This window comes from Macrotis lagotis, chromosome 1 (genome assembly GCF_037893015.1).
Source record: "Macrotis lagotis isolate mMagLag1 chromosome 1, bilby.v1.9.chrom.fasta, whole genome shotgun sequence".
Lineage (NCBI taxonomy): Eukaryota > Metazoa > Chordata > Mammalia > Peramelemorphia > Peramelidae > Macrotis > Macrotis lagotis.
This window is the reverse complement of record NC_133658.1, coordinates 644932515-644945793: the sequence shown is the minus strand read 5'-3', so window position 1 is coordinate 644945793 and position 13279 is coordinate 644932515. Positions and strand designations below refer to the sequence as shown.

Genomic DNA, 13279 nt, shown 5'->3' with positions numbered 1-13279 from the left:
AAGGCAAAAGGTATTCTCTGCCCTAGAAGTAAGAGGTGACCGGGTATGTTTTTGATAGAGGTAGAAGGTAGGATTTTAGTTGGGATTAACGGTAGTCAGGGAGGTTGATAGAGCAAAGGAGTGACAGCATTCCAAGCATAAGATGGAGTGTCTTAGTCAGGAGGCCAGTGTTACTGGATCAAAGAGTATATGTGGGGGGAATAAGGTATAAAAAGATGGAAGGAGGTGACTAAGTTATAAGAGCTTTGGATTTGGTTCTGGAGGCAGTTGGGAGTCACTAGAGTTTATTGAGTTGGGTAGTGACTTGATCAGACCTGAATTTTAGGAAAAATCATTCTGTTGGCTGAATGGAGAATGGACTTCTAGTAGGGAGAGATGAGAGAGATGACCCCCAAGCAGTCTAACATAATAATCCAAGCATAAGGTTAAAGAACCTGCATCAACATAGTAACAATGGCAGAGAAAAGAAGGGGGCATATTCAAGAAATATTGCAAAGGTGAAATGGTCAAGCTTTGGCAATAGCCTGAATAAGAGGGATGAGAGAGAATGCGGAATCTTGAATGATTCCTAGCTTGGAGGAATCCAATTGAGGATTGAATTGCCCTCTACAGCAAGAGGGAAGGTAAGAGGCAGGGAGGGTATAGGGGTAAAGATAGTGACTTCACTTTTAGACATATTGAGTTTAGGATGTCTACCGGCCATGGGGTACAAGATGTCTGAAAGGTTTGGACTTACAAGATTGGAAGTCAGCAAAGAGAATAGGGCAAGAAAGAAAGATATAAGAATCATCAGCATAGATATGATCATTAAATCCCTGGGAGCTGAAGAGATCAACAAGTACAGTATTATAGACAGAGAAGACAAGAGGTCCAAGAACAGAATTATGCTCAAATGAGATAACATTCATAAAATGCCTGGCACCTAGTAGGCCCTTTTAAAATGCTTCTTCCATCTAACCATCATAAGCTCCTGATGTAAGCAATACCATTAGCACTTGCTCTTCCAGGAACACTGAGTATCCCTTCCTCTGGGCAAGGAGGGGATGAGAAAAGGCAGAAACTCTCTCTGCTCACTATCCCCTCAGTTCTGATTTCCTCTCAGGGGCTTGGCTGGTGCTGCTCCATCACTGGACTGGCTATTGGAAACCTGGTTTGTTGCTTTTATCCAAGCCCCACAGGCTTGACCAAATTCTCTTCAACCAACTTCAATATACTTCCTCTGTAGCAATATCTCATTTCATCCAATGGCTGTAAGCATTTCACTCCTTTCAAATTGATTGATGACTTTTGCCCACCTAGTTTATGCCGTTGGTTGATTGATTGTTTCAAATGAGGTGTTTAGGAATTGTTCCTCCCTCTTTTTCATCTTTCACTGATTCTATAATTCAATCAAAGAAGTGGTCTCACCCAATAAAAGAATCATGGCATATATCATATTATTAGTTACATTAATTAGGTGGGAGTAATAACTTGATTGAGTGGACTGAAAAGTGCAGGTCTTTGGGTTCACCCACTGTTTTCTAAGAAAACTTCCTAAAAATTAAAGCATTCAAAAGTAGAATGGGGCAGTTAGGTGGTGCAGTTAGATAGAATGCCAGCCCTGGAACCAGGGGGGCTTTAGTTCAAAACCAGTCTCAGATACTTGACACTTAGCAGCTGTATGACCCTGGGCAAGTCACCTAACCTGGATTACTCATTTAAAAAAAAAGTAAAATGACTACCCACAGAGGAGTAGATTCTTCTTCAGTGGAGACCTCCAAATAAAGACTGGCTTGATGGTGACATAATGTAAAAGGAGTTCCAACTCAAGTATATATTGGAGGTCCCTATCTCTGAGTTTCTGTGATACTCTGCAAAAGCACAGCATTTCAGGGAGACAATGAGAAGGCTAGTCTGACTCAGGTAGGAAATGAGAGGGTGATGAGTTTGGAAGGTTAGGGACTGTGGGGGGGCCTTGAATGCCAGACTAAGGAGTTAACAGTTTTATCCTGTAGGCAATGAGGAAGCTTTTGTGCAGAACAATTTGTCAAAAGCAATGTTTTAGGAAAATTAATCTGGCAGTGGTGTGGGGTGAACTGGAAGAGAGACTGGTGCCAAGGAGAACAATGAGGAAGCTACTGCAGTCATCCAGCCAGGGCCTGAAGGGGATAGCCATAGTTGCAAGAATGGAGAGGTTCTAGAGACATGAAGAAAGGAAGATTTAGCATGACTTGTCGATATTAAGGAAGATGTCAAAGATGCTTCCAAGCTTCTCTACTGGGGTGTCCTGGGGATAGCAAGGGGGACATTTTATGAGAGAGTACCAGCTTAGAAATAAAAGGAGGGGTTTGAAGACAGAATGTGCCTTGCACATGGCAGACATACGGTAAATGTATCTGGGGGTGTGGCAAGGAGGGAGGGAGAGGGAGGGAGGGAGAGAGAAAGAGAATGAGTTGATAGGCAGATGTTTGGACCTTGCTTAAGAAAAACTTTTTTAAAATGTGAGTATGCCAAAATAAGATGACACTCATATATCTATATATCCCATTAGGGCAACTTTAAATGTGTAAAGCGACACAGATACAAAAAATAATGAAGTTGGACAGAGTTAATATGGATATTTGGCAACTGTGAAAAAAGGTAAGTTTTGAGACAGATTTTAAAGGAGACAACAGAAATGGACAGAAAAAAGGAAGGGGGGTGGTTACTGAAGTGAATGAACATATCAATGGAGAGGATAGGAGTGGGGAGCTTAGTTCTGTTATCTAGGGACCAGAATGTAGAGGCAGAGCCCTGAGAAAAGCACTGGGCTTTTAAAAGTTTGAAAAGCTGAGTCTGAGTCCAGATCCAAGATGGAGAAGAATGGCTTCTAAGGAGGCTTTAAACTCTAAGATTCTGCATTTCTGTGAGACTCAGGTTTACCTCATTACTGTATGAGCTTGGGCCTCAGTTTCCTCATCTAAAAAAAATCAGGAATAATTAAAACCTACACTGACTATTTTCATAGGTTTTCAGTAGAGAATAAATGAAATAATCTTTTTGAAAGCTTTTTGAAAAGTATTATACAAATGGTTAGGCATTCTTATGCAGAAATAGCTGAAAATTCTCTCCCAAACAGATTGGCCACAATTTACTTATTCATTTCCAGTCTTATAAACATTTTCTTTTTTTATCAAGGATGGGGATATCTATAGGTATATATATATGTATATATATGAAATATATACATATATATGAAATATGTATGTATGTTTCTATAGTCATATATATACATACATATATATACATACATATATATATATATATATATATATATATCAGGCACTTTGCTAAGTATTTCACAAATATCTCACAGCAACCCTAGGAGACAGGTTCTATTCTTGTCCCCATTTTACAACTGGAGAAACTGAGGCAAATAAAAGTTAAGAAAGTCGTAGGTTACGATGTGAACTACATTAACCTAATTGCCTCTAGATCTCTCCTCACCTAAGTGATTTAAAACACATTCAATATTTCCATCTCCCTGATATCACTTCCACTGGTTGCAACTAATGGTTACACATTTGTACATTAACGTACATATTGCAACAATATTATTTTACATCTTGTAAGGGTTTATTAGATAATGCCCCTAGTAATTATAAGGGTCTTCTTCTTTATCCACCTCAGGGGCTTCACTCATAGTCATTCAGTTTCAGAATCCCTTCTCAGTTCATCTCTTTTTAAACAAAAACTCTCTTCTTTTCCTAGATTAACAACACCTAGAACAACACCTTCCCCCTTTTCCCTTTTCCTCTCCCTCACTCTATTCTCTGTAGGTTTCTGTGTCTCTGTCTCTGTCTTTATCTCTCTGTGTCTCTCTTCTATCTATCTATCTATCTATCTATCTATCTATCTATCTATCTATCTATCTATCTATTTCTCTGTCAAACTGAGAAACAGACACAAAGCATTTAAGGGCAGAGGAGGCAACATTAGTCTATGAAAGGGATTTGAAGGGTCAAAGAAAATCAAAGTTTTCCCCAACCTAGGACCCTCCCCACCTCATCCCACTAGCATCAATGTTGTCTCCCTCCCCATGGAGGGTTCAGAGGCCTTAGTTCCTCCTCTGGACGGATCCCCTTGAGGGAGTCAGCTCCAGACAGGTGGGTCACTTCTCATTGTGTCTTATTGGGACAGCAGGTACAGGGGCATTAGGAAACGAAGGGAAACTTCCGATTGGAGGATTGGGGGAGGGAGAGGAAATCTGAGCGAAGGCTAATGGAAGAACAGAGGTCTTGGCCCTCGGAGGAAGGCTTGATCAACAAAAATGGCATAAAAGTCAATAAGCTGAAGAAATCCAGATAACTGTAATATGTGCATTTCAGATTAATTCTTCAAAGGGTCATGACCTTGAGGAACACGTCCAGCCAACAGGGAGAAAGAATCAACCCGATTTATTGTGAAGGAGCTACAACTTCAGAAAAGGGGGCTAGCACAATGATGCTGGGCCGGGAGACCCCGGGGGTACCCTCCTACTTTTTTGAGAATAGAGAAGTCGATTCCTCCCTGCTTCCCAGCAAACGTACCACAAGATTCCCAGGACAAGGCAGAAGCTTCTACCTCCTTGGGGTGTCCGCTGGCAGAAGAGCAGCGTCCGTCCCGGGTGGACGCTGGTCTGTTCCTGGGTGAGGGAGGAGGTGCTTCGTCCCCCAAGTGAGCCACAGGTAGCGTGAGGCTGGTACTGGGAGACGGTCTCCTTGGCTGGGGTTGGGGCAGCCGTCTGGAAAGGGGGAGAGGACCCAGGCTGCCGACCCTTCACACAGCGGGGGGCACGGGCATCCGCGGCCCCCGGGAGGGCACGAGCCCCGGGTCCCACTGCCCTCCCCGGACCAGCCGAGCCGCTCCGCCACGCGGCCGGAGCTCCGCTGGGGGGAGACAGAGAGGTGGCCCCGGCGCGGCGGCCGGGCGGCGGGCGGCGGGGAAGATGGCAGCGCGGAGGACGGTGCGGGCTCCCTCCGGCGGGGGGTCCGGCCGGGGGCTCTCGGGCTGCGCGGCTTGGGCAGAGCCCGCCCGGGGCTCCGCTCCCGCCTCCCTCCGCGCCCAGACCCCGGCCGGGCCCGGCCGGCTCTCGGGCTCCTCCCCGTGTGGCCCTGGAGCCCCGGCCCCGGGGAGGGTCCCCTCGCCCCCGAGCCCGTCTCCCCTGGCCGCGCGCACGGGCACGGGCGCACACGCGGACACACACGGACACACACACACGGACACAGCGACAGACAGACAGACACACACGCACACACACACACCTCTCCGGCTCCGGCTCCCAGGCCCCGCCGATTCCAGCTTCGGGTTGTGCCTGTCGAAGCGCCTCTCCAGCAGCCACCCCCTCCACACACCGTGACACAGACACTCACACGCGCACTGGCAGACACGCGCACAGCCACTCTGACACACTCACCACTGCGGGCTCCCGGGTGCCCCCTCACTCCCCATCCCGGATGCCGGGCTCCGGGAGCCCCGGGGCCGGGCGGGGGGCGGCGGGGCGGGGGCGGCCCGGCGGGGGGCCCGGGCCGCGAGGGGAGGGGGCGCGGGCGGGGGCGGGGGCGGCGTCGGGGGCGCGGGCCGGGGCGCGGGGGCGGCGCCCTACCTGGCCGGTCCGGACTCCGGGGGCCGCGCCGGGCCCGCGCCGAGGGGCTCCGGGCGCCGCTGGCCGCCTCCCTGCCCCTGTTCCGCAGCGGCGGCCGCGCTCCCGCCCGCTCCGCCGGCAGCCCGAGGCCGTCTGTGTCCGGCCCCTGCGAGCCAGGGAGAGCCGGGAGCGGGGGGGGCGGGGGGGGGGGGGGGAGGCCGGGCGGCGCGGCGACACCCCGCGGCCGGCGCGGGCACTGCAGCGGGGCGCCCGCGCGGGCCGGGCGGAGGCGGGGGGCCGGGGCGCTGCGGGCCGGGGCGGGCGGGGGGCCACCGTGGAGTGTGTGTGAGTGCAGCGTGTGAGGGGGGGGTGCACGCGTGCGGCGAGGCGGCCTCCGGGCACGGGCGCCCCGCACCGGGCACGGGCGCCCCGCACCGGGCACGGGCGCCCCGCACCGGGCACGGGCGCCCCGCACCGGGCACGGGCAGGGGCGTGTGTGCGGGCGCCAAGCCGGAGCGGAGAAGTGCGATGTGGGGGGCCGCGCAGAAGCGAAGGGCCTGCGTGTGGCACGGCGTGTGGCACGGCGTGTGGCGCAGGTGCGCTCACGGGCCAGTGTGGGGGCACCTGAGGCCAGGGGTGAAGGGGGCGCGTGTGCGTGTCGGCCCACCTGTGGCGGGCGGGGGGCAGGTGCGGGCAGGTGCGGGGAGGCGCGGCCTCGGGCCGGCGGGGGGCGGGGGGCTCCGGGCCCCGAGTCCGGCGCTCGGGACGCGGGCGGGGAGGCGGGGCCGGGGCGGGCCGGCCCGGGCAGCCCGAGCGCAGACAGGCCGGGCCAGACCCAGCCGGGCCGCTGGGCCGCGGGGAGCGGAGGAGCCGCTCTTCCACGGGCGCGGGGCTCCCCCTGGTGGGCAGAGCGTGGCCAGCGCGAAGGGAGAGGGCCCGGCGGGGCGGAGGCCGGGAGGACCGGCCGGCCGCGGAGGAGCCTCCGGAGGGCCGGGGACAAGTCGGGAAGAAGCGGGGAGCGCGGAGGCCAGAAGACGGAGGAGCCGGGCCAGGCAGCCTCGGGCCCGCCCCGCCGGAACGAGCCGAGCTCCCCGCCCCGGGGCGCACAGAGCCCATGAACTTTCTCCCGGGACGCGGAATGGGCGTCCAGCCGCAGCCCGAGCACCGACGCGCTCCCGGGGCCCGAGCCCCGGGCGCCATGGCCGCGGCGGGGGAGGAGGCGCCCCTGTGCTTGGTGTTTCCTGCTTCTAAAAACAAGGTTCCAGGAGGAAAGGAACTTCCCGGAGCCAGCGAGGCGGTGGAGCAGGTGGGGTGGAAGCACCACGGGAAGAGACCCGGGGCCGGAGCAGGGAAGCCCACCTCCAGTTCAGGCCCCTGACCCACTCCAGCCCACCTGCCTTAGTTTCCTCTTCTGGAGAGTGGAGAGAGGGAGCAGCACCTGCCTCCCGGAGCTGTCAGCAAACTGAGACGTGTCACAGTGCTTTGTGGAACTTAAAGTGATGGGGGCCGCGCTGGGTGCAGGCCTCGGACACTAAGAATTACCCAGCTGTGTGACCTTGGGCAAGCCACTTAGCCCCGGTGTCTTGCCAAAACACAAATAAATCAAACTTACAGGGATGCATATAGGCAGGCCATTATTAGCCAAAGCCATCATCACGCCATTTTTATGGATTCCAAAGCAGAGTACCAAACAGGTGTGTGCCTTCTGTCACATGACTAATAAACGGGCTGATGTTCAAGCAGAAGACTTCTGATTCTCAGATCTTTCCTCTCCCACAGCAATAAGTCGTCAGTCTAAACCTCAAAGCTCAGATTGTGATTCAGAAATGCTGGTTTTCGGAGCAAAGAGTTAGAACCGGAAGGGGCCGTAGAGGTAAATTCAATTGTATAGACTAGGAAACTGAGACCCAGAGGGAGGAAGGGACTACCCTTGGTCACACAGTCAAAGACAAAGTCAAGATTCCAAGCAACTCAGCTCCCCTGACTCCAAAAGGAGAGTTTTTTCTCACTGCACCACTCAATTATTTCTCCATGGGAACCTTATAGAAATGACTGATTTCTCTGGGGCAGAGCTCACTCATCTGGTTGATCTCTTTAATTCTGCATAGGAGGTATTAGTTGTTTGTGGAATATAATTGAGTTCATTTCCTCATAAAGCAAAATGGACAGAAGGTAGTAGACTGAAATTGGTAAGTCCCTTAAGGCAGGGTCATTCTCTCTCTCTCTCTCTCTCTCTCTCTCTCTCTCTCTCTCTCTCTCATACATATATGAATATAAACACACACACACACACATCTACCAAAATCCCTTTCATATAACTGAGACTTAAGAACTACTGTTACATTGAATTTATGCCAGAAAATCTGGGTTCTAGTCACAGTTCATGCCATCACCATGGGGCTGTGGAGGAATTACCTCTTATCTTTGAGTCAGTTTCTTCACCAGCAAAATGAGTTGGTTAGACTGGGTGACTTCTTTGTTTTTGTTTGATTTTGCAAGGCAATGGAGTTAAGTGACTTGCCCAAGGTTACACAGCTAGGCAATTATTAATTGTCTGAGGTCATATTTGAACTCAGGTCCTCCTGGGTGCTCTATCCACTGTGTCACCTAACTGCCCCTAGACTGGGTGACTTCTAAGATCCCAGTCCTGCTCCTCAAATAGATCTTGAAGACCAGCAAGACCACACCTGGTTAGAAACTATTTATTCTTTGACTGAAGACTGCTTTATTGCTAGGGCTGAGGAGAGAAGAGGGATGTTGTCAGGAGGGGCACCACTTTGAGGTTCTAGAGGAAAAAGATCTGTCCCCTGTTTAGCTCCACCATCTGTAGGAATTGACTTTTTACCCAGAATATCTGGAACAATATGACACATTTATTGGGTGATCCTCACAGAAAGCAATATAGCTGGAAGCTTACTCATATCAAAACAGAGAGGCCATCCATAATCTCCCATGGCACCTGGCCTTCCCTTGGGGTATTTGGAATAATAGCACTTCCCTTTCACTTTCTGCCATATTCAGCCCTATACTTTCCATCTTTTCTGATAAGTGTCTCTTTTGGAGACTCTCACTGCTTCTGCACTTTTCTTACTACTGAATATTAGTGCTCCTGGTCAATCAAAAAACTTAATTCCAGCCAAACTCACTTCATTTTTCTCCCCCAAGCATCTCTCAAGAGAAGGACAAAGAAGAGAACACCAACTCATTTTTGGAATCTATAGTCTATAGGATGAGGTTTCTTAACCTAGGATCAATGAATTTATATGTGTGAAACTAGTTTTGATTTATTCTTTTTTTACAGTTTTTTTTTTACAGTTTTTGTTCTGCATTCTCTCCCTCCCCTCTGTCCTTCCCTCATTTGCTGAAAAGGCAAGAAATTTGATACCCTATATATATATATATATATATATATATATAGTCATACAAAACATTTTCACATTACTGGCTTCAGTGAACTTAAAAAATTTTGATAATCATATTTCAATTTAATTGGTTTTCTTTTTAATCTTACATATTTTATCTAATGTATTTAAAAATACTATTTTGAGTAGTGGTCTGCAGAGTTCCTTACACATAGATGCACACACCCCACATGTTAAGAACTCCTACTATAGGGGAAAGATAAAAATTATAAACTGATCCACATCTGGGATGATGACCCTGAAGTAGGGCAAAAGGGAGATCAGAGCTCAGTAGAGCCTAGAACTGGAAAGACTTATATGAATTAGTGCAAAGTGAAGTGAGCAGAACCAGGAAGACATTTTACACAGTAATAGCAATGTTGTGTGATGATCAACTATAATGACTTGGCTCATCTCAACAATATACCATGATCCAAGACAATTCCAAAGGAACTCAAAATGGAAAGTGCTTTCCAAACCCAGAGGGAGAATTAAAGTAGTCTGAATGCAGATTGAAGTCTACAATTTTCACTTTCTTTTTTATAGGGTTTATTTTCCCCTTTTGGTCTGTTTTTTCTTTCCTGTGACTAATATGAAAACATGTTTTACATGATTGCACATATATAACCCTATATCAAAATGCTTATTGTTTTAGGGAGGGAGGGAATTTGGAAATCAAATTCTGTTTTTAATGAATGTTAAAAATTGATTTTACATGTAATTGGAAAAATAAAATACTATTTTAAAAGGAAAAAAACCTGTGCCATGATGTTGGATATGGTACAATCTGTCCTCACATAGCCTGGTGGTAATCTTTCACTACACTGCTTGGGACCTAGGTATATTGACAATCAAGCAAGGACTCTGTGTACAGAATACAAGCTAGTCAGGGGAAGCTAGTTCATGAGTCCCTTCTTGAATTGCAGGCATGGCTAGGATGCAATCTGCATTGTTGGAGGAAATCCCCACATTGATGAGATCACTGATCCAGTGACATATTAAAGTTCCTAGCACTTCTCTCATTGTGCCTGTCTCCTTTGTCCCCAAGGAGTAGAATACCACACATTAAAATGAAAAATAAATACATATCTTTCATCCCTTCATCTCCCCTCCCCCATCCTTTTTCTATGTTCTACTTTGGATCCAAAATATATTTATGAGATAATATTTCCATCATGGAAATGGGAGAACAGAGGAACAAAGTAATTCCTTTCATAGTCTCCTTCTGCCTTATTACATATATAATAATAATAAAACTATTAAGGGAAAGGGAAGAAAAAGGAGCCACTCAAGAAAGGAAGCAAGAGTATTCCATTTTATTCTCACACCAGCCTTGAGAGGTAAATGCTATTACTATTCCTATTTTACAGTTAAGGAAAGTGAGGCAGACTGAGATTAAGTGACTTGCCCCAGGATCACTCAATTAGAAAGAGTTTGAGGCTGGGTTTGAATGCTAATTTTTCTGATTCCAGGTCCAGAGCTCTATCCACTGGACCACCTCACTAACTGCTAGCCAGGAAGTCAAGCTTTTTCCATCTGTCTGCATTTATCAAATATATAAAGGTTTGTTCATCTGTTCCCTTCTGTGTGGCAAACACAGGGAATCAGAGCTATAAGAAACACAGAGATTTGAGAAGAGCCTGATAACTTGTCTTTTTTGGTATCTTATACCAGTATATGCAATTGGACCAACCCTAGAGAACCCCATGGAAATCTCTAAAAATAAAAATAATCCCCTCCATGTTTTGCTCTTAGGACCTGCTTAGGAGATAAATGATTCATTCCTAAAGGATTAACTTACTGGAGCCAGTATTGAGGCAGAATTAAAGTTGTAAAAATAATTTCTCTTTTTTATTTGAACTTTTACCCCAAGATCCCAAATGAAACCAAAACTTTCGCTGCCATCATCATTGGCATTTCTGGTCAAAAGTTGGGGGATCCTGGATCAGCTTCTCAGGGTTGTTAAAGAACAAATATAATTCTTTCCCTCTGCTAATCACTTCAAATTTGTCTTGTTTGTATTATGTGTTTGTATACAGTTATTGGCATGTTGGCTTCCCTATTCAACTCAGGGCTCCTCAAGAACAAGGATTGATATTTATTATTTTTTTTAATCCTCAGCACTTGGTACAGGGCAGGCTTAGGACCAGCTGGTTGTTGACTACCTAACCGACTGATTAATTTGGTCAGAGGTCCAGGGTTCTCAGCCACAGGCTTCCAGTCTGTGCAGTCCAACTCACTGAGGAAGACCAAGCCCATCATAAATGAATCCCAGCCCTCTCTCCCATATGAACAACAGTTTTATTATTCTGTTCCTCCTTCCTCCAGCATTTTCTTATCGCCTCTTTATTATTCTGGGCATAAAAAGAGATGGTCACAGTGGAATTAAATTGAAAATACAGATCCTCGTTGATCAAGACAGAGCTCGTATCTTCATTCTTCAACTTTCCTTACTGAGTCTGATTCATCCTCTAGCCTTTCCATGTGTCCTTACTTCTCCCTATATGCAGAGGAAGGATGAGAGGGGAATGTGCAGTGAATACTTAGATTGAATCCTACAGTTTTACTTAATAGCCAAAGTGGGTTGGGGGGATTTTACCATGTGTAGTCATCCTATCTGTACTTCCCCTAAGGCCAAACTTCATCACTATTCATAGCAGGTGGGAACATTGCCACTAACCCTCAGTTTGAGGGTCCTATTGCCCTAAAATTCTTCTCTTGGTACCCACTTTCAGACCTCTCTCCACCTGCAAGTAATCAGAATATCTCCCATGTCCTATTGCCATCCCTCAACTGAATTTGAACAAGTGCAATTGTATTTTCCTATATGTCCTGACTTGGGTGTTTGTCCTTCATTTCAAAAAAGACCATGACAACCAGGGAGTTGATGCCACGACAAACACATGAATTGGATTTGAGTGAGGGAGATGCTATGCTAAATCACAAGCCTCACTTTCTCCTCCAGGGCCATCTGGGTCCAGTGGCCAGATTTGATTCAGAACAATTGGAGATGGCCCAGAATGTGAGGCAGTCAGGGTTAAGTGACTTGCCCAAGGTAATACAGCTAATGAGTATCAAGTGTCCAAGGTTGGATTCTAACTCCCATCCTCCTGACCCCCAGGGTCAGTGCTCTCTCCACTGTGACACCTAACTGCCCTATCTCCTAAAGTCACTTGGCCACTACCCAGGGGCAATTTCCAAAAGTATTATTTTTGGTTTTTTATTTTCTTTTTTAATAGAACCAAGTTAGACTTCTCTTTTTTGTTTTTGGGTTTGGGTTTTTTTTTTTTTTTGGTTAAGCCTAAACTTGGAAAATACCAAATAAAATGGATGTTTTCATATTCATAGAAAAGAAAAAAAGGACTACACATGAAAATGTAGATCTGTTGTACTTGGCTTAGTTTTCTTTTAAAGTATATAAATTCAATCTGTAGCTTCCAAAGCTGGTCTTGTTTGCTCTTAAAGAAAATCTAGACTTCAATGACCATGGTCATCTCCTCCCTCCCTTCCTCCTCCTCCTCCTCCTCCTCCTCCTCCTCCTCCTTCTCCTTCTCCTTCTCCTCCTCCTCCTTCTCCTTCTCCTTCTTCTCCTTCTTCTCCTTCTTCTCCTTCTTCTTCTTGTTCTTGTTCTTGTTCTTCTTGTTCTTCTTCTCTCCTTCTCTCTCTCTCTCTCTCTCTCTCTCTCTCTCTCTCTCTCTCTCTCTCTCTCTCTCTCTCTCTCTCTCCCCCCCCCCCCCCCCCCGTCCCTCTGTCTCTGTTTCTGTCTCTGTCTCTCTCTCTCCCTCTGACTCTTCTCTATTGTCCATCACCCTCCTGCTTACTGCCCCACTGGAAAAACAAAAAGCACCAACTCTAAAGTCCTTGAACAAATATGCATATTCACAACTTCAATTTCTATAGTTTTTTTTTGTACTTTTCAAATTCTGCTTGGCATCTCATTTGAACCTTGCAACTAAATCTGGATCATTACAGATAATGATTCAGATCTCTGCCTTACAGACAGAGAAAACAGACTGAGTGATGTGCCTTGTGGTCACTTAGTAATTAAATGACAAAACTGGAACTTGGAACTCAAATCTCATTCCAAATTCACTGCATTTTCAACTAAACCACACTATCTAGTTGCATAAATTATCTTCATTTAAAAAGTGGCTAGTGGAATCACCCTCTTTCTAATTAAGCAAGAGAAACAGAAGTTGAAACACAGACATCTTCTTCCACCACTCTGCCTCCACTGCCCTTATAAGTTAACTACCACAATTTTAGTAACAAAAAAAGAGAATCCAACAAAATAGAA

General features: G+C 47.3%; 1 protein-coding gene across 6 annotated transcripts in view; it reads right to left on the bottom strand.

Moving 5' to 3' along the window:
* The window catches only part of GRIK4 (glutamate ionotropic receptor kainate type subunit 4), a 685181-nt gene extending 679546 nt beyond the window's left edge, over nt 1-5635 (bottom strand). For 5 of the 6 annotated variants that reach the window (XM_074215290.1, XM_074215285.1, XM_074215288.1 and 2 more), the window contains exon 1: nt 4548-4743. The gene's annotated coding sequence lies outside the window, so the exon portion shown is untranslated. Of the gene's footprint in view, nt 1-4547; nt 4744-5602 lie in introns of those variants that run through there. The other variant, XM_074215289.1, reaches the window with a different exon arrangement.
* Between the last annotated feature and the right edge of the window lie 7644 nt (nt 5636-13279).